Source organism: Pristis pectinata, chromosome 2 (assembly GCF_009764475.1).
Source record: "Pristis pectinata isolate sPriPec2 chromosome 2, sPriPec2.1.pri, whole genome shotgun sequence".
Taxonomy (NCBI): domain Eukaryota; kingdom Metazoa; phylum Chordata; class Chondrichthyes; order Rhinopristiformes; family Pristidae; genus Pristis; species Pristis pectinata.
The window spans coordinates 70,395,147-70,413,771 of record NC_067406.1 but is presented as its reverse complement, the minus strand read 5'-3'; the positions used below and the strand labels follow the sequence as shown (position 1 = coordinate 70,413,771).

Below are 18,625 nucleotides of genomic sequence, written 5' to 3'. Positions count from 1 at the left end.
GTAGATAGATACCTAATAAGGGGGTGCATGCATTGCTGCCTACTCACAATAATCATAGCTGAGGTTATATCAGATCAGCTGAGATCTTATTGCATGGTGGAACTGGCACAAGGGGGTTAGTGGTCTGTTTCTACTCCTGACTGGTATGTTTACAGATGACTGAGACTAATGGCATCAGAAATTGGCTAGAAAATCAACTAAGGAAAATGCATTGTGAACCACAGTTTCTGCTTTTGAACTCTTAAGTCCAGCAAGATGGACTTTTCTGGTCTTAAGCATTCCTAGATTCTGATGTACTGCTTGTAAGCATTCTAAAAAAAAAACTTCTGCTATCCTGAGGAAAGAGTTTACTTTTTAAAGAAAAGTTTAAATTGGCAAGGTACGACTGCCAAAAATGGATACTTCCCTACTCCACAATAATGTCAGTATTCAGCACCAATTCTGTGTTGAAGAAGATAAATTGCACACTAACAAGGCCTCTTCCCAAGTGGCTCAACAATATTCTCCACCAACATCTGACACAGATTAAGTACACTAAATAATGCTTTTTCAAATAGTCAGCTTTTCCTTTAAAAGAAACAAAACACTTTTTGAGGCTACATGACTAATCTAGTCTTAGAGGCATCGATCTACGTAGCAAGCATTCTCTAGATGATTTCCTTCCATTTTTCAAAGTACTTGATCCTGTAAATCTGGTGGATTTTTTTTCAACTGACTTTTCTTGGTTTCTGCTTTAGTTTTATAATGGCATTTCATGAAATGAGGCTTAATTAATAGCCAGAATCTTGCTTGACTCTTGCCAGAGGTTCAGTAGAGAATGGTCCGCGAGATGCTCTTTGCGGTTGACTGCACATTGCAGCGGGGGGAGTGGGACATCAGGCGTTGGTGTGTCTGAGCTCCCCCTCCACCGCTGGATTCAGTAATGAATCCAAGGACAGTGCTCATTCATGCTGCACCAGGGGACCAGATACACCACCCAGGCCATGCCCAGGCCTGACACAGGCGGCACGGTAGTGTAGCGGTTAGCATAATGCTATTACAACATAATGCTATTACAAACTCCTTACAGACTGTAAGGAGTTTGTACGGTCTCCCCATGTCTGCATGGGTTTCCTCTGAGTGCTCCGGTTTTCTCCCACATTCCAAAGACGTACAGGTTAGGAAGTTGTGGGCATGCTATGTTGGCGCCAGAAGCTTGGCGACACTTGCGGGCTGCCCCCAGCATATTCTCAGTAATGCAAAAAGACACATTCCACTGTGTGTTTCAATGTACATGTGACTGATAAATAAATACCTTATCTGTAATTTGAATGAGGGTCATCAACCTGGATTGAAGACACTTTGTGCGGATAAATGTTTACTTTCTATTATTTGACCTGAAGGTTTGACTTAACTTGGATCACTTTGTGTATTATTTAGTTTTTAAAATTACTCTTACTTTTATTAATTACTTAAATGCTTTCAAACTATCTTTCAATGTCTATGATTATCAGAGACCTTTACAAACAGTTCAATGGCCTTTGACAGCATGAGAAATCACAAGTTCCTCAGGGCGTTCTGCAGTTGGGGCAATGTGGATCCCAAGATCTGGGAGGAGCTCACAAAACACTCTACCTTGTGAGATCGCTGTAAGAAAGAGGTCTGGTATTTGCTTGGACCTGTGGGGCCACAAAAATGCAACCACAGGAATAGCTCAAGGATAGTCGTGAGGCACAAGCCAGATTGGGCACAGTCCAGCTCAGTATATATTCCAATGCATGCTTCCACAGGAACTGTGCAGCATTGATACAAAGCAATGTAAGCTTTGAGGTATTTGACAATTAAATATTTTCTAATACAGGGGCTCCCCAGGTTACGAATAACCTGACTTAAAGAAATCTGACTTTATATATTCTCCCATACATTTTTAAAGCATTTTTCAAACCAGTAATATTAATAAAATGTTTCATGGTATTAATGATTGGATGCAGTATATGTTTTATTAGTTTAATTATTAATAATTAGTGAATGAAATGAAAGCATTATAGCAAGTGTATGTAGAGCGATAATGACATGGGTGGCTATAGAAAACAAATGTTTCTAACTTACAGAGGAAGTGGCTCAGGGAGAGTTCAAGAATGGAATCCTTACATAACCCAAGAATTGCCTATATATTCATTTTCTTAACGTATTCCATTTTCCCAACACACAATTAAAAGCATCCAAATTTTAAAATCATGGCATGTAAAGAAACACAAACTTTTACATAAAGGCCTAGAAATTGTTCAACACAGAAACACTCACATTGATGTGTACCTGTGCCAGTTTTGATCAATGCTGTGGGTTAGCAATACCTCACTACATTGGAAGCAGTAATCCCAGGCCTTGCATACACCACTGCACACAAACATGTCGTGCTCAGCTACTGTGATCTCTCACCACGGCAGCAGCTTTCAACACACTAGACCCAAACTGACTCTCAATCAAGTGGGACCACTTTGGAACAGATTGCCCAAGTGGTCGATGGTATAACAGGGTGTACGTGGATGAGCACGACATAGCCCCAATGTCCACCAAGTTATACCAAGGGCCCACAGAAATAAAGAGAATATTACCTTCACGAAGGTGGAAATTAAGTAAAATGAAATTTTCATTGGTAGGCTCCTTAACAACAGTGCAGGGGAGACAAGGGGGCTTTCAGTGATGCAGGCACAGGCATTGAGGCCATACATTTACCTTAGAAAGGTGCAGGAGTAACACCAATTGTGCACTACATGCTGACTGACACCATTCAAGTGCAGCCAATGGTTCCCATACACCAGGAGAGCTGCATTACAACATTCAGAAGTGGGCTGCGAGTTTGCAGATCAGTTCTCAACACCATATTCCACTGAGTACCATGGAAAAATGCTGTGTGATTCATTCAATAGAGGCTCTAAACTCACCTATTTAAATATTCAAATCTCATCATTGTGTCAATGAGCTTATTGAAGGACATCAACAATTCACCAGCAGGCAGCAAAAAAAGCCAAGTAATACACTGTACAGACAGTAATTATGGATACCAAATACATTTCTTTCCTACATGGGGTTTACGGTCAGCTTTAGCTTCAGCAATGTCATTTCAAGTAACTGAAAAGTCAAAATAACTGCAAATACTTGAAATCTGAAACAAAAATGGTAAGTACCAAGGTCAAAGCATCAATCCAAAATGTTAACTTGTTTTTCTTTCCACAGATGCTGCCTGACCCATTGAGTGTCCCAGAATTTACTGGATATTTCATTTTATGTAACGTCGCTCCAGTAGACAAACTTCTCACATCAGTAAAACCAAACATCAGGATTTTTATGGCCCTATCTTTTGGGTATATCAGAACCAAATTATGCACACATGCAACTCCAACCTGACTACATTGAATGGGACAAATCTTTCATCAGATCAGCTTTATTATTAAAATTAGGAATCTGATAAATCTCTATTTAATACTCACAAAAGTGGTTTCAGACTTCTGCAATGATTCAACAGAAGGGACTAATGCTTTGTGCATTGTTCTTTGGAAATCTCCATGTTTGATGTACAGTACATTTTTAAGCTCAGAGCTAATGTCACCAAGAGGCATTAAATTGAACCAGGTGAAAGTGAACATGCACACCTTCCAGCAAACCTAGAAATAAGCTAGAATCTGCAGAGGGTCATGCCACAAACCCCACAGCAATTTAGAAACAGATCCAAATAGTGTTGATTGCTGGCAGCTCCAAGGGAACCACTAGCTATCAGCCATTCAGGCCTCAGCTCAGCCCAGCCCAAATGTCTGTAGACACATGGTGCAAGACAGCAGATCGAAATGTACTGCAGGTCGTACACCTGTGTATCTGTCTGCCCATAGTGCAGTGATGCAGTAAGTAGCTGCTTCACAGCTAGTGAACCAGGTTCAATACTGACCTTGGGTGTTGTCTGTGTGGAGTTTGCACATTCTTACTATGACTGCATGGGTTTCCTCCTACATCCCCAAGACATGCAGATTGGTAGGTTAATTGGCCGTTGTTTGTTGCCCCAAGTGTATAGATGAATGGTAGAATTTGTAGGCAGTTGATGGGAATGTGTGGAGAATAAAAAATGGCATGAATGTAGGATTAGTGTAAATGGGTGGTTGAATGGCCAGCACAGTCAGTCTCAGTGGGCCAAAGGGCCTGTTTCCGTGCTCTCTGACACCCTGCTGCTCGGCTCAGCATTTTGCATCCATCCCTAAGCTTTGCACCAGGAAGGGCTTGTGTATGAACCTCGACCCCAAGCAGATCGCCAATCTCATGGAAAAGTGCTCAGTGCCTTCCTTCTTTCAGTTCACTTCAATGAACCTGTGGAATTCTCTACCGCAGAAGGTGGGGAGGCCAACTCACCAACTACATTTAACAAAGAGTGTGACAGATTTCTGAACAACAAAATCATCAAGGACTATGGAGGGGGAATGGAAATGTAGTTTTGAGACAGAGAAGTTTGTTAGTTTTTCAATGTGCATTTAAATATATTTTTAATATTTTTAAAAAATATCATTCAAATTTATTTGAAAAGTTTTCAATGTCTCCAACTATGAGAGACAGTTAAAACCAGACTAAACTAAAACCTTTGACACCTGTTGGGTGCAAGGTGCAGGAAGAGCAGTTTGGCCCCTCTACCCCTCTGCATCCACTAGAAGTGCAGGCAAGCAAGGGGCAGTTAGTCTAGACACCCCTCCTTCACCATTTCCTTCTGCCCTCCCTCTATTCCATGCTCAGCCTTCTTCCCCTATTAGATTGTATCCTCTTCAGCCCAGTCATTTCCACCTATCTCCTCCCAGCCTCTGGTGCCACCATTCCCATTGTACCCCCACCCCATCTGCCTATCAATACCCCCTTCCCCTGGATCCACCTATCACCTGCCAGCTCTTGCTCCACCCCTTCCCTCCACCTTTTTATACTGGCTACCTCCCCTCTATCTTTCAGTCCAGAGGAAATGTCTAGAGCAGAAACGTCAACTGTCCATTTCCCTCCACAGATGTTGCCTAACTTACTGAGTTCCTCCAGCTTTTCGTATTTTGCTCCAGATTCCAGCATCTGCAGTCGTTTGTGTTTCCTGTTAGTCTAGACAGTTGGTCCCACCATTAACTAAAGTGAAATTCTGCAAACAAAAATGTTCCACAGTTCAGTGCAGGGGCTAAGGAGGAAAAAGATGAAAATGTTGGGGGGGGGGGGGGGGGGGGGGAGGAAGACAGGGACATTTGGAGAAGAAACATCTTGTAGAGTCCTAAGTACATAGGAAGCTTTGAAAGGAGCCACACTGGACATCACTCAGCATCACCAAGTGACTCGCCCCATTTCCTGGGAATGATTTTGTCTGGCAAAAGAGATGAATTATTCAAAAAGGGGGGAAAACATCATTCAACAAGGATGACAGAGTCATTGCTTGTTATATTCCAGGCTTGTGCTGAGGAATAAGTTAACTCCACCAGCAGCTTCTCTCTCGTTTCTCACCTCAATTACTGTACCCTGGTGAATCTCAGTCACCAAAATCTTTTGTAGCTATTTATATGAGAAAAAATGCAATTAGGCCTATCGTTTTAATGGATTTCCACAATCAGAACTTTCCTCTGTATTTATCTCTTTCTCATTAAAGCTGCAAAGCACTAACAGCACTGAAGAAAATTAGCAGTAATATCATCTATCTGACCCAAATAGCATTGCTGCTAACAAATGCTTCCAGTCTCATCAGCGGAATGCAGTTAAATACATAGAAATATTGAAGTATTTCATATCTGGTGAATCAATTAATATCATAGGTCAAATTTCACTGTTGTGATGTACGACAACAGTCACAAGATCTGTTCGTGGTAGACAGAAAGAGATGCTTCATTACCATGGTATCACCTCATTTAGTACACATAATATGAGTCATCAACTACTTTCATAGAAACACAGAAAACAGGAGTAGGAGTTGGCCATTTGGTCCTTCAAGTCTGCTCCACCATCTAATACAATCATGGCTGAACCTCTATCTCAAAACTGCATTCCCACTCCCTCTCCATGCTCCTTGAAAACTGTGTTGTCCAGAAGTCCATCCTCCTCCCCCTTAAATTGAGTCAGTGGCTTGGCCACTGCCCTTTGCGGTAGAGGATTACACAGGTTCACCACCCTCCACCATCTGAGTGATGAAATTCCTCCTCATCTTAAGGCTAAGATGAGACTGTAAGCCCTCATTTCAGACAGCTCAGCCAGGAGAAACAGGCTCCACTCAGAAATGTTAATATTTCAATGAGATCTCCTCTCAATCTTCCAACCACAAGTGAATATGTACCTGGTTGACCTAATTTCTCCTTGTATGACAAACAAATCATCCCAAGACTCAGGTGCAACAAACAATCTGCTGAAGGAATTGTCAATGTTTCAGGTCAAAAACCCTGCATCAGAACTGATTCCAGTATCTGCAGTCTCTTGTGTCTCCATCCCAGGAATTAGTCTGCCAAACCTTTACTGCATTCTAGGTAGAGTATATTCTTAGGTAAAGAAAGCAAAACTGCACAGTGTCGCCAAGGATTTCTTCAATTGTTGTAAGACATCCCTACAGCTGTACTCAAAATCTCTTGCAAAAATGGCCAAGATACTCCTTGCTTTCTTAACCAATTGCTGAACTTGCTTTGGGTTGGTGTTCAACAACACCCAGATCCCTTTGTGCATCAACGTTTTCCAGTGTATCATCATTTAGCGTGTTAGCATGGATTGAAAACTGGTCTTCACATAGAAAACAAAGGAGCTGGAATAAAAGGGGTCTTTTCAGGCTTGAGGGATGTAACTATGCGAGTACCCCAGAGATCAGTTCTTGACCCTCAATTGTTTACTATTTGCATTACTAGCCTGGTGGAGGAAATGAAATGCAAGGCTTCCAAGTTTGTTGATAATATGAAAATGGACAGAATGGCATGTTGAAATGAGGACATTGTGATTCTGCAACAGAATACAAATAGAGTGAGTGATTGGGCGAAAACTTGGCAAATGGAGCATAATGCGAGAGGTCATGCATTTCAGTAAGAGGAATCAAAGTGCAAGGGCATGCATTTCAGTAAGAGAAATCAAAGGCAGATCATCATCTAAATGAAGAGAGACTGAAAATGAGTGCCATTCAGAGGAATTTGGGTTTTCTAGGGAATGAATCACAAGAAGTTAGCAGGCAGGTCCAACAAGTAGTTAAGAAGGCAAATGGCATTGCAAGGGGGTTGGAGTTTAAGAAAGGAAAGGTTTTGTTGCAACTGTACAGAGTGTTGGTGAGGCCATACCTGGAATACTGTGCACTGTTTTGGTCCTCTTATCTCGAAAAATATATGGTAGTATTGGAGGCAATCCAAAAGGAGATTATCCAGGCTAATTCTCAAGATGAGAGGGTCTGTATTCCTTAGAGTTCAGAAGAATGACCGTACTCACAAACATACAAGGGGGCTTGACAGGGTAGATGTTGAAATGTTTTCGCCAGTGGGAGAATCACAAACAAGGGAACATGGCTACAAATTGAGGGGCTAGTTATCTTAAACTCAGGTGTGTAGAAATTTCTTCTCTTAGGGGGCAATGAATCTCTGGAATTCTCTGCCTCCCAGGGTGGTGGAGGCCAGATCATTAGATATATTAAAGATGGAGATAAATAAATATTTGAAAGATTGAGGAATAGAGGGTTGTGGAGAACTGGCACAGAAGAGGAGTTGAGGCTGGAATAGATCAGGTTGAATTTTGGGGCAGGCTCGAGGGGCCTGGTGACCTACTCCTGCTCCTATGTTCATGTTCTTGTATATGGTTGAGTGCTCACCTGGAATCAGTCTTTTTTTTCCTCCTAGTCTTCCTCTATCCTATTGACCCCAAGGTCCCAATGTACAGTCACTGGGGTCTTCTGTTCCCTCATGGGTAATGTATTTCCTGTTACATAATCATTGCACTCACTTATAGGCAAAATACCAGAGAAGGCACCATGTCCAGTGCCACATGAGACACACAAGAAAAAGATAAAGATACAACTCTTCATTTTCAATAATCATTTTTCCAATTCTAGGGCACTTAAAATAATGTATGAACAAGGCTACTCTGTCACTGCCTGGTGAAGACGCACAATTTTAATTAGTCATGAAATAGAATAGCAAGTAATGTGCAGCATATGCTTAGCTGCTCAAGTATATCATCATGAAGTCTGTTTTTCTCCTTTTCAAGGGCTTACAGCTCAATAGCTGTGCCTTATTATGATTATTAGAAACTAATTGCAACATTGACCATCAGTATATACTGTTGACATTTAAGAGGTTTGGTTTACCATTGCTGCAGCTTTTCACATTATTTGACTATCATTCAGTAACTGAGAGGTCTGGCAGATGACCTGCTTCTAGCACCAATACCAGTGTACACGAAGCTATAGAAAGATCACATCAAAGAGCAGAATGGCTCACGAGACACACTTCCCTTGTCACCTGGTAAATTACTTTACCTGCGTTCGTTGTTTCTTGTTGGCAAAATGGCTGAACCAAATCATGGGCATCAGGGTGCACCCACCTCCTGGCCAAACACAGGCCCTGTGCAACCCAGCTCTTAGAATATAGATTTTCCGCATTTCAATTGATAAACATGCAACATGAGAAAGTGGAATAAAGATAAACAGAAGTCAAAGAAACATTAGAGACCTTGAAATCAATTGCAAATCTACCTTCCATTTATTTTTTCTGAGCAGATACAGCACCAACGGTGCACAGAAAAGAAAGCAAGCATCCAAGTTACGACCATAACTTGGTTGTAATAGTTGTGGCACATGGGGTGGGGTGTGGTTTGAAGGAGAGTAAACTGAAAGTAAAAAGCTATCATATAATAACTTTTAATAAATTAAGCAATTAAGTTATACTCTTGAAATGTTTGAGATGTGGAGCTTTTATTTCTTGCTAACAGGTGGCAATGTTTATATCTGGGTGAGGGGAAAATGTCCAAGAAGCACTTTGATCCCACCTTCAGGATTGGCCAATCATTACAGGCCAAGTGAAATGGCAATGATGAATGTTGACCTAGTGAGTGATCATGAGTGCCAATATTTTTGGGCAGTGCCAAATTATGGAAAGAAAGAGAAATCAAGCAAGGATAAAGGTTTATTTTTCTCTACACAAATTGGTTTTATTTGGATTACATTTTCACCTTTCATATTATTCCAAGAGCATCATGAAAGTTGAAATCCACAGTATAATTTAGTGTACGAGTATGTGGGATGGAAAAGCAAGTTTCTCTTCAACGTTTTTAATTTCCAGTTCTGTATCACAAATAACGTATCTTAGAGTCATGCATGTTAAGTATCAGACATGATGCATGAACTGGATCGCCACAATCTGATAGCAGGAAATGATCCCTACACCAGTGTAGGCAAACCTGAGGCACATTTAGTGTTGAGCCTCATGATCAATGTCCTATAAATACCTGGTTTCCAGCCAATGATACAAACATATAGAGTAGCCATAACTTGTTCACTTAAAAAATAGATACCTTTCAAGTTGTCAGTGTACAAAAAGCTTACAAATGTCTAACCATTAACATTATTGAAGAATCAGAGTACAACTGGTCTCCACTCTACCACTTCATGAGATAACATTATAAAAAGACCCCTAAAAGAATGAGGTCTGGAGTTCTTTTTCCCCTTTTTGCTGTGAAATAAATCCACAAATCCATCTAAAAAGATAAAAACAAGGATTAATGACAGACTACCATTGGATTCAATTCCCATCACTTTCCATTTATTTGTTGCGATTAGTGTCCTGCAAACTATCCTCAAACAAAACAGTCTATTTTATCTTGAGGCAAGGAAGATTGCCAATGTAATGACTTGTACACCAGCTGTATTGGATGGTAAGATTCAAACGATGCATGGGCTAACACAACTACCTTTCAACCTCACTTATCTCAGACTACAAGAAGTGAGCCATGTTTGGTGTCACTCTAGGTCCAAATGAACACATCAATCATTGCACTCTACTCAGTGGAGAAAGCCAGTATATTTATTATGGTGCAATAACAAAATTGGCAAAGCAGCATTACTGTCGGAGCCTCATGACTGGCAGCCCAATTCAAATGATCCATTTGTTCCCCATAACTTAATCCCCACAGGCGATTTATTTTGCAATTGTGATTTGGTGCTAAAACAAAACCACTGCTAGGTCACACAAAACAACAAAAGCCACTTTCACGGCATATACTGTAAATAGAGGAAGCTTTTTAATGTCCCCTTTCTGCTAATGGAACAAAGTGAAAAGAATCACAGCACCCTTTGCAATTTAACAAAGGTGGGAGAATTATGGTTTCTGCAAGCACTTGATAAATAATGCCAAAAGAATACATTCAATAAAAAATAGAAACGTGATGAGAAAAGACAGCCCATGTGGAATTGTAAGGAAATGCATTGTTCAGATTGACTGAGATAAATACTTCTTGGTAAAGAGATTTAAATGTAGTTCAGCCGAGAGGAGGTCCTGATCTCAGCTGTGAAGTCCAAGAAAATCAATGAAAGATGAAAACACCTCCTCAGAGGGAAGACGACTTGGAATGCAATTCTTCAATACATTTTCTGTCATTCATCGCATCTAAATCTGGAGATACAGTGGAGACATCCCTTGTGGGAGATGCAACTTGTAACAACTTGGAGTCTTTGAAGTTTCTTTACAGAAAGTTTTTTTTGGAGGAAGTTGTGTTTAATTGTTGATTTTAGCACCGTTTATTCTAAAACAACCACAGAATGTAGGTAATGAAAATGTAACGGCCAGAATTCGGAGAGTCAAAAGGAAGTCAGCCTGCTCACAAAGGGACAGGAAACAAGGGTCAGAATAGGTTTAAGAAACACGTGTTTTGAAGAACACAAGCAAAATTGACTACATGCAATTTGCTTTTATTATTACTCTGCACATTCACTTGCCTTCTATGAAATGACACAGCTTAACAACTGAGATCTAGGTTAGCCTTTGAAAATGTTGGGGGAGTGCTGAAGAGGGAACCTGCAAAAGACGAGAGGTATACCAGGCAGTTTAGAACACAAAGGACAAGATCTATTGTTACTGCCAGGTTGTGCTTTCAGATAACTATTTATTTGGCAGTTCAAGCACATTGTACAATGCAAGATCCTAAGACTGTTTACTGATCACCAGCAGTGTTTCATACAGAATGCAGGCATAACGAAATACTTCGGGGAAATAAACACAGTTTATGTAAATGCAGAATTATAGGCCACTGATTGGGTGATTGTATTGCAAGCTTCAGGTCGAGTCAGACCTTCAGAAAGTCCTCGGGAGAGATTTTCTTGGGGCTGCATCAGGCATACTGTTCCTGACTGCAGGTAACATAGAAAAACCCAAAAAATAAACAGTACTGTAAACATGGCTACAGCCAGAGGCTTTGCCTCACACCATCACCTAGGCTGAACTGTATGCCAGCAGCATACACCTATATCCACAATGACTGATCCAATCCTAGAAATGACTAACCAGCAAATACACATTGATTATTTTGTCATATTTCATATCTTATGACATAGATGGAAGCTGTTCACCTCTACATGTTAGAGCAGCCAACTAGCCAATCAACCAGAACATCTTTGGGACCAGAGCAGCCAATGGAAACCTATGCGAAAATGTGCAAACTCCACCAGAAGTCAAACCAGTTGGAAGATATGCAATGACTTTGGCGAATCATAGATAAGTTCCATATGTGCCACCCATGACACACTGGAACACCTGGTGGCCAATAATGGAAAGCATTCGTGGCATGAGTTTAAACACTTTAAGTATTGTCGAATCCGGTTATTTTCGAATCTGCAGGTTCTTTCAGGAGTCCAAGAATGAGTTGAAACAACTTGGTGCTTCAAAGTTTTATTGGATAAGTTTAAAACAAAGAAACAGTCACAGAGCACATGGCACTAGCTTTACTACTAGGAGATGAACTGAGACAAAGGAACTAAAAATGAGCTAGGGCCGGGGCGTGGAGGGATGAGAGCAAGAGAGTGATTAACAAAAAACATCAATGTCTACATCAATGGTGCTGAGGTCAAGAGGGTTGAGAGCTTCAAGTTCCTGGGAGTGAACATCACCAACAGCCTGTCCTGGTCAAATCACGTAGATGCCATGGCCAAGAAAGCTCACCAGTGCCTCTAATTCCTCAGGAGGCTAAAGAAATTCGGTTTGTCCCCTTCGACTCTCACCAACTTTTACTGATGCACCATAGAAAGCATCCCATATGGAAGTATCACGGCTTGGTACAGCAACTGCTCTGCCCAGGACTGCAAGAAGCTGCAGAGAGTTGTGGATACAGCCCATCGCATCACGGACACCAGCCTTCCCTCCTTGGATTCTGTCTTTACCTCTCGTTGTCTTGGTGAAGCAGCCAGCATAATCAAAGACCCCACCCATCCAGGTCACTCTCTCTTCTCTCCTCTTCCATCAGGTAGAAGATACAGGAGCCTGAGGGCATGTACCACCAGACTTAAGGACAGCTTCTACCCCATAGTGATAAGACTATTGAATGGTTCCTTTGTACAATGAGATGGACTATGACCTCACGATCTACCTTGTTGTGACCTTGCACCTTATTGCACTGCACTTTCTCTGTAGCTGTGACACTTTACTCTGTACTGTTATTGTTTTTACCTGTACTACGTCAATGCACTCTGTACTAACTCAATGTAACTGCACTGTGTGATGAATTGACCTGTATGATCAGTTTGTAAGACAAGCTTTTCACTGTACCTCTGTACAAGTGACAATAATAAACCAATACCAAAACGACACCTTTTATACCCAAAATAAGAGGTACTCCTCAGCTAACAATAGCCCAATCAGAAAACCTATTAGATACCTGTGGCAAAACTGACCAGTGAGAAAACACGTATTCACCTGATCAATGAACCATTAAGCTAAAAAGCGGCCATTCCTTGTACAGCCAGGTGTATTAAACACTATACATGTTTAAAAGAAAACCTAATTAAAACAGTCAAATCCAACAGTATATTCAGCACACTCTCGGCCCACCACACCAGCAGGCGTCAAAAAGAGAGGGTGAAGGAGTGGTGAGGAAAGGAAACTTTTAAATTCCAGAACCACTATGTTCGATCAGGGTTTGGGAAATATTTTGAACATAGTTGCAGGTAATTTAAAAGTTGAACAACTTTCCACTCAACCACATATCGTTTCAGTTCTTGACACACAAGATACTCCAAGTTATACTCAGTTTCGTTGGCCTAAATTTAAGAAATGTATTCATTTCGATTATTTGAAAGAAAATAATCAAAACAGATGCATATTGGGGTGTCATCACAGGACCAGTCAGACAGGCAGTGGCAGAGCAAAGAGCTAAAGAAAGGGCTGCCAAGCAGGAGGTTGCTCCTCCAAAACTAACATGATGGGATTTTAACTCACTTCTCTACAGTCCAGGATTCCTAGTGTAGCTCATGTTGTTTATTGCTAGATCATCTGATTAGATTCATTACAAAGGCCTTGCACATGGTGGCAGCATATTGAATCATTATTACCACTGCCCCAGAAGATAAAATGGGCACCTTTGACCTGGAAATCATGCTCCAGGACCCCCAACCCACCCACAGAGTACTCGGCCACCGCGACCTGCCAACGTTCGACAGCACTGAGCAGGAGGCTGAAGAGGTTCCTGCAGTTTTCAGGAAGGAAAACCATTGTTCTGGGTTTGGCTGCAGCTTTCAGACGGCATGGCTGCTGGGGCTGGGGTGGGGGGGGGGGGGGGACCTACGATCGGGGGAAAAGCCCTGAAGAGGGCAGGCAGCAGTGGGTGGCCTCACTCAGAGGGAACGAGTGGCCAGCAATTGAAGAGTGAGGGTAGGGGGCTGGCAGAATAGAGATGGAAAAGAAGAGGGGAGAGGCAGAAAGATGAGAGGAGGGGGAACCAAGGGAGGGTGGGAGACTACGGAAGGGGGAACGGGGATAGGTGACACAGGTAGGGAGATGAGAAGGGGAAAAATGAAGTAGGGTAGCAGGATCGAGTGAGGACATGGGCAAGATCATGTAATCTCCTGTCCGTGGGTGCCCCCATGCAACATACATACTGTGTTTGTGCAGCAGGCCCTGCTCTCCAATCACCTTGGATCTCCTTGCTATTGAACCAAGCCTTCACTCTGTCAAGACCATGTGGTTGCCGGTGTGCAACGGTTATCGCACATTAAAAGAACTCACACACAGGATGGCTTGTTTCTACTCCTCAGAACTGGAGTGGAACCAAGTCATCCCCAACACAATGTTCAATCTTAATTCTAGTCATGTTCCTGCGTTACTAAGGGCAAGTTGCACCTGCCAGTACAATGAATGTGCAAAACAGTCATTGGAAGTCAAAACCAAACCATAGAATGCAATTGTTAGATCACACAATGTGTTAAGTTCACATCACATAGACTGCAGAAAGATATGCAAGAGCCAAATGCAGTTCAGAAACAAGCCCCAAGAACTAATCCCAAATGCCAGAAGTTTGAATTATGAAGAAAATAAACTACATAGATTACCTGGAAGATCTTGCCATGGCATGCATAAAAGTAACTGACCAGTCAAGGACACAGGAATACAAGGTGAACACAATGAAAAGAAAATCTAGCACTAAAACCAGGCATCTTGTATGAGGAGTGACCAATATATTGAATTAACACCTGGATCCAGTGGATGCTAAACCATCAGACTCATTTATTGGTTAGTACATAGGTGCAAGGGGTGAGCAGGGGTAGGATGAATAGATCCAGGCAGAATCCTTAACACTGTTGCGATTCATGCAAATTCCAAACACTAATTAACTAACACGTTCTGGAAACCAGCAACTTCTCTTTACTCTTCTATGTCTACCACCATTAAGTTTTGCCTTCACCAAAATGGTTGACGATTTATCAGTGCAATTTCTGTACTGAATTAAACTGAAAAAAATAGTTTTGCAAAAAAGATTCTCTGAACATAAAATACTGTTTTTTTCAAGTTATCATTGACAGGAAGACACTATGGCATGTGCATGATGTCCTTTTAAAGAACCACAATTAACTTCAGCCAAGCTATGATTAGGTACAACATTAGTTTCCTCTTCAGAAGCATACAGGAAATGGGCATTCATTTCACCACTCAGTTCAAATCCTGCTTCAGAGGACAATTTAACCACACTTCACTACTCTAACATCACACATTTATATTGCATTTCTGGCCATGTAGTAAGATGCCCTCAAGACACTTTAAAGGAGAAACTCCAAACACAAGATTAAATTTGGGGCAGTTCCAACCCCTGAAATGACCTTGCAGCACCATGAGAGGATTTAAGTAGACAGGCAAGGAGCCAATGCAGCTCAAGGCCTAGCATTGAAGAGTTAAGGTTTCGAGGCCATGGTTCACAGTCAACAGTTGTAAATTTTAAACACGGGAGACGACTGAGCACACATTGTCTGGTCTGTGGTCGAGTTTGAAGGCTGAGGTAAAGCTTTCATGAGACAGAGGTGCTACTATTTTGGTGAGTGATATACCAGAGAGAAGAAAATTGAGACTGAGTGAAGGCATTAGTGAGGGAGGTGAGAATTCTTATGCGGTCAGTGCAAAACTCAAAAACAAAATCACGAGGCTTTCTAATCTCTAGCTGTGATCCAAGCATGATCAAACCTTCCGAACAGTGTTATTTAAGACAAAGGAAAATGTTAGCGATGGACAAAGGGATGTGGAGGGCGAGTGAGCAGGAAAGCTGTCATAAACAGCTTTGTCCAAGGTGAACCAATCATATGTGCTTATGGGAGTTGGAAGACGGTGAGCACAGGATGGAGATTCCTGGTGAGCAGCTTCAAGTTCCTGGGCATCAACATGTCAGGGGATCTATCTTGGGCCCAACACATTGATGCAATCACAAAGAAGGCACGCCAGTGGCTCTACTTCATGAGGAGTTTGAGGAGATTTGGGATGTCAGCAAAGACCCTTACAAATTTCTACAGATGTACGATGGACAGCATTCTAACTGGCTGCATCTCTGCCTGGTATGAAGGCTCCAATATGCAGGATTGAGAGGCTGCAGAGAGTTGTAGACTTAGCCAACTCCACCACGGGCACAACCCTCCCTGCCATTGAGGACATCTTCAAGAGGCGGTGCCTGAAAAAGGCAGCATCCATCATTAAGGACCCTCACCACCCAGGACATGACCTCTTCACAGTACTACTATCAGAGAGGAGGTACAGGAGCCTGAAGACCCACACTTAACATTTCAGGAACAGCTTCTTCCCCTCCGCCATCAGATTTCTGAACGGTCCATGAACACTACCTCATTATTCCTCTATTTATTTTTGTAACTTATAGTAATTTTTGTGTCTTTATGCTGCAAAACAACAAATTTCACAACATATGTCAGTGATAATAAACCTGATTCTAATTCTGATACCCAATTCTTCAAGAAGCACACATACTTCCCATGTTTCATGTGAATGTGGTTCACTATGGGCTGATATTTAAGTGCAGGTGGAATCCCAGTGATTGGATCCCCAAACAAGTTTGTTGGAAAATGAAGCTTGAGACAAGATATCAAATTTAAATGAGAATGGAGCCAAAATGTTGGCCTTAGGATCACTAAGAGAGATTTAGAGGGAACTGGAGGTGGAAATTTTTCACCCAGCAGCAGGAATGCACTGCCTGAGAGGATGGTGGAGGCAGACTTTCAAACATTTAATAAATATCCAGAGGACTTGAATTGCCAGGTCTTAGAAGGCTAACAAATGGGATTAGTATAGATGGGTACTAGATGGTCAGCATGGACATAATGGGCTAGTTTTTATGTACGACTCCATGACTTATCAGGACAAATGACCAGAAGCTTGGCCCTAATAGTAAGTCCAAAGAGCTCCTTAAAGAAAGGGAGAAGCAGTCAACTTTAGGAAAGCCAATTCAGAATTTAGGCCAAGGCAGCTGAAGCCACTGTCACCGAAGGTTGAGCATTAAAATCACAAATGCACAAGAGGCCAGATTGGAAGAGAACAGATATCCTGAAGGACTGTGGAACTGGAGAAGATTACAAAGAAGCCGTGAGGAAAAAAAATGTGAATTTTAAATCCAAGACATCAGACTGGAAGCCAGTGTGTCTGACAAAGCATAGAGATTAATGACAGGAATGAAATGGCCAAGAATGTAGTGTGGCAAGGGATCAAAGAATAATAAATGCATAGTGTGTGGAAGGTGAAGTTTTAAAAGAGAGATCAGTGTCCAGTACCGTTAAAGGAGCAAGATCTGAAATTAAAACAGGAAGTGCTGGAAACATTCAGCGGAACAGACAGCATCTATGGGAACAGAAACAGTTTCAGGACCAGGACCTCCTGAGAGAAGTGGGCAAGAGAGAAAACTAGTTTTCAGTAGCAGAGAAGGCGGGAGTGAGTTGGATAGAAACCCTATAGCAAATCCAAACAGGATAAAGGAGACAGTTATAAGCACATAAAACTGTACATATTGTACAGTAATACTGTAATGTGTTGTTAAGAGAGAGGCTGTGAGACATGACGGCAGGCCAGACCATACAAATACAGCAAGAGAGTCTGAGCCAAATGACGACAGGCAGAAATGGTCATTACTGATACAGACAGAAAGAAACAGTGAGTTACCAAAAATTGCAGCATTTGGTAAGGGGTGCAGACATTAATATTTAACCTTCCCCACCTCCACCACTCTTTTGGGAAAGAAAAAGACATCTCATCTCCAAAATTCAGGCAGTGATCCAGCATGTGGACAAGCCCACGCTAAAAGGAGGCAGCAGACTACTTCAGATCGACAAGTCACAACAAGGTGATGTAATTTTTGATATGGTTTTCTTCAACTTATTCTAAGCCTCCAGCGAGGCCCACTTTGTCACGTTTGTTCAACTGTTTATTCCAGCCCACAGCTCCTAGGCCTGTTGGGTGCTCTCTACCTACTACTGTTTCAATCATGACATTCTTTCAATCAGATCTTCAAGATGCATACAAAATTATTTCTTGCTTACAGCCCTTCTTTTCCACTCTTTTTACCTTGCCCTTCTCTTATACCCCCTCCCTCTAACCCTTTATCATCCAAGAACTGAGGTACCTTTTTCATTTTCCATGTGCATTGAACCCGGAACTCTAAAGCAGCTTTGCTCTCAAGAAAGCTGCACCATGTTGTGGAGTCCTACAAATATCACCAGCTGGAAAAAAAATCAAATGCTTCTGAAGGAATTAAATTCAATTTTAGTTTTAATTGCCTTGAATTTCTCCAGTGGGACAAATGCCTTCTCAAAAATAACGGAGACGCAAACCTGCATATTGAATTGTTCCTTGTCTTTTAATAATTTGAGTTACTGAGCCTTACAACAGAAACAAAACTGTGAAAAAACAATTTAAGCAGTTCTATTTTTAAGCATTTTCTATTTCACACTTAAACACTTGTGTATATACACACACACACAAAATCCAAAATTGACTATTGCTACATAAGAAGCTTTATGTATTACTCTCCAACGATACCTTAAAAATCAACCAGCAACGTAAAACAACTTAAAACTGGTTGGTAATCATCAACATATTTGGCACACTTTGCAACTATAAATAAAAGAGACAGCAATGAGATTTCAGGCGGTTTATGGATCCAAAGCTTC

The 18,625-nt window shown here is 41.5% G+C and overlaps 1 protein-coding gene across 4 annotated transcripts in view; it reads right to left on the bottom strand.

The window, feature by feature from the left end:
* Positions 1 to 18,625, bottom strand: part of arap2 (ArfGAP with RhoGAP domain, ankyrin repeat and PH domain 2) — a 286,956-nt gene that overhangs the window by 164,750 nt on the left and 103,581 nt on the right. The window lies entirely within an intron of this gene.